This window comes from Solanum pennellii, chromosome 10 (genome assembly GCF_001406875.1).
Source record: "Solanum pennellii chromosome 10, SPENNV200".
Classification (NCBI taxonomy): domain Eukaryota; kingdom Viridiplantae; phylum Streptophyta; class Magnoliopsida; order Solanales; family Solanaceae; genus Solanum; species Solanum pennellii.
In genome coordinates, this window is record NC_028646.1 from 56,825,330 (window position 1) to 56,828,950 (window position 3,621).

At 30.9% G+C, this 3,621-nt stretch overlaps 1 non-coding gene across 1 annotated transcript; it reads left to right on the top strand.

Annotated features, from left to right (window-relative positions):
* The first annotated feature begins 3,220 nt into the window (after positions 1 to 3,220).
* TRNAP-CGG lies at positions 3,221 to 3,292 on the top strand. The gene has a single exon. It is a non-coding gene; the product is annotated as a tRNA-Pro (tRNA).
* Positions 3,293 to 3,621: the final 329 nt, after the last annotated feature.

A 3,621-nucleotide genomic window follows, 5' to 3' on the forward strand; every position in this document is an offset into this window, starting at 1 on the left:
GGGAGATGGAAAATTAGTTAATAGAGTTTAAAGGTTTCATTGAATTTGTGCAATGAAAGTTTTGTAGAATACTATAATAGAGTTGTAGTATATATATATATATATATATATATATATATATATATAATATGACGTTGAGTCCTTGTCTCTCTATAATGAAATGGAATGGTGCAAGGAAACTTGGTATAGATTTTCCTTGTACGGAGTTGAATTTATCCAACTTAGTTATGACTGAGGTTTGATTTATGTCTCCCTCTTTTATGTATTTATTTTTGGTTTGATAATAGATAAGATAGGGTCAATCCCAAATCTTTCGCCACCTCAAAGAGGATTTTAAAAGAAAAAAGAAGTTATAGAAGTGTGAAAATTATAAGGCAACTTTCACATATAACAAATAAAAAATTTATATTTATATGCTATAGCAAAGTTTATATAATTGCGCTCCATAGCAAACATAGAAACTGTATAATTCGCTATACATATACAGTTGAAGCAAATTGTATAAAACGAAGTCTATAAAACAAGAAAGAGAAAGATATTTGGGCAGAGAACTGTAAAAAAACAAAGTGTATAAAACGAATTGTATTATTATAAGTGTATAGAACGATTATATACAATTTGAATTTGTATAAAATGAGAAAGAGAGAAAGACAAAAGAGACTTGACAATGAATATACAATTGAATCGAATTGTATAAAATGAAAAAGAGAGAAATTAGATACAATTTGAAAATTGTATAAAACGAGAAAGAGAGAAATGCAAAAGAAACTGAGCAGGGGAGTATTTTTATTGTATAATTATAAGTGTATAGGACGAAAATATATGTACTTGCATGTGTATATACAATTTTGTCACGCTTTATACAAACAAAAACACAATTTATACATTTTGCTTCTGTTTGTATAAGTGAGAAAGACGAGGGTGGCGAGCGAGATTTGGGAGAGTGGCGAGCGACATCTGGAAGAGGGGAGAGAGGGGAACAAAAATATATGTATTTATACAATTTTCTCTGCTTTATACAATTAGAAACAATTTTTATACACTTGTGTTTGTATAAAAAGTGAGGAAGCGAGCGAGAGATTGGAGGAGAGTGGCGAGCGAGATATTTGGGAGAGAGGCGCCTGACAATTTTTTGCAAACGTTTGCTATGGAGCACAATTAAATCAAACTGTAGCTACTCCATTTATTTTAGGTTATTAGTTTGCTATTATATACAATTTTCCCAAAATTATATACCAACATGTATAATAGAAAAAATAATGAAAATTACAACTTGAAGAGTTATAAACGTCGATAAAGTAGACAATGAAATTTTTGTGGGACAATATAAGACGCGTTTAATTTTAGTTGAGACTCTACAAGATGTGTTCGATTTAAGTCAGAATTCTTAAAGCTGCTCTACCTCAAATCCTAACTCATGTCTATATAAAGGATAATATATTCCCTTAATTAAAAAGTCAACTTGAGTATTTCGCAAATTCATGAAATATTCCTAAAGAGAAAAAAATATGTTGGGTTTTTCTTGATTATCAAATACTTCAAAAAGATCCACAAACACAAATCCTTTCATGGTGATCAAGCCCAAATCATTTCACTTCAAGAAATACGTCACTAAGGATCCTTTAATCATGGAGATCAAGTCTAAATCATCCTAGTTGAAGAAATACGACACTAACAACCCTTGAATCACAAAGATCAAGTCCATATCATCCTAATTCGAGAAATATGTCACGATGACTCTCAAATCACGAAGAAAGTTTAAGAGAGAAGAATCAAAAGATGAACAGATTTGAACGTGCACTATTTATCAATAAAATATAAGAAAAATGACATATATACCCCAGAACTATCGTAAATGATATGTATAAAACCATTCGTACTTTAGGACATCTGAGACCCTTACCGTCTAATTTTTGAAATGTATATACCCCAACCAAATAATTTTAAGACCCAAACCCAATAAATCTAATTTCCCTCTTCTCAAGTTCCAGCAACCAAAGACTGCACGAACCAGTTACAACACACCATCGACCACCTAAAAAATGAGCTAAAAGTACCTTATAAGTCCAATTAAAAAATGGAACAAGTGGGCGACCCTATTTATTTTTGTTTACTTTTTTATTTTTAATATTAATAAGGATTAAACTAATAACATTTTTTTAGTTGTCTGGACAACTATTGAAGTTGTCGAACGACTAAAGAAGTTGTACCTATAACTACGAGAGTTGTTAGACTAAAGTGTAACAATTAAAAGTTTGAAACTATGATGAAAACATCTTTAACCTAATATATATCATTTGTCATCTCTACCTAATTTTTAAGACTTAAAGGACTCCTACCTAATTCACAGACTAGTTTGTTCTTTTTAATAGACCTTTCACACACCACTATTGCGACTCCATCTTCTCCGACGAAGTTCCACAAACAAAGCCACCTCTAACTGCTACCAAACCCAGCATCCATCAATCTGGCGAAACCAACGAGGTCGCAGCCCTTCGGCCACCACACACCCATCTCTCCCTCAATGTTGTTCCAACAGCTCCGACCAACATATCTCAAGCTCTCTTTACAAAGCTTTAACAATGGCGCCCAAGAAGACACTTCGTAACCCATAAAATATCAATCTCAATTCCATCAATTGAGAAACCCCAAAGTTCTTTGTTGATGAGAATCATATAAAGTTAGGATAACAAAATTAATATGAGATTTAACTAAAAAAAAAAAAAAACCTCTAACCAAACGAGAAGATAGTCTATTGGGGGTTTGGGGTTATAATTTGGTGTAGGTCTTAAATTATTTGGGTAAGATTTTAATTAATCGGGTTAATTTTTTAATAATGGATAAAAGTTAATATATAATTTTGGATAGATTGTTAAGATCGTAATATGTGTCCCTCAATTAGTCTAAATGGTATATACACTTCAAAATTTAGACGTTAAGGACATCAATGTCTTAAAAGTATAATGAATGGTATTTAGATAGCATTTACGATAATTCGAAAATATATTTGTCTCTTTTCCATAAAATAATTATGTTTGCAAACACATAATAATAAGCTTTTCAACAATCATAATACTTAAATGTGGATCAACTACATATTCTTTATCTCAGCAATAAAGATAAAATTCCTTGTTACAAAACCACAAAAATATATGCTGAAACGGTAGTTATAGAAGCTAATACTATATATATAAATTATTTAAGCATACATATACATCGTGGGCATTTGGTCTAGTGGTATGATTCTCGCTTCGGGTGCGAGAGGTCCCGAGTTCGATTCCCGGAATGCCCCTATTTTATTTTTATAAGTTATTTAAATGATTTTTGAGGCTTCCAGTGTGCGCGCTAAACTAACAATTTGTACCAACAATCAATTAATTATATGTAATCAAGTAAGAAATTTTGTTAAGAATGTCCCAGATTCAATATATATGTGATATATTTTAAACAATTTTTTAATATAATTTTTTAACAAAGCGCGTCTGATTTGCCATCCTGAGCTATATGTGGCTACACGTCTATACGAGTTGGTTACTTGTTATTTCAAAAAATCAATATATAAATTACTTTTTTTTTTAATTTTACACTTGAGAGTTGTAAGCCTTAATAATATATATTAGA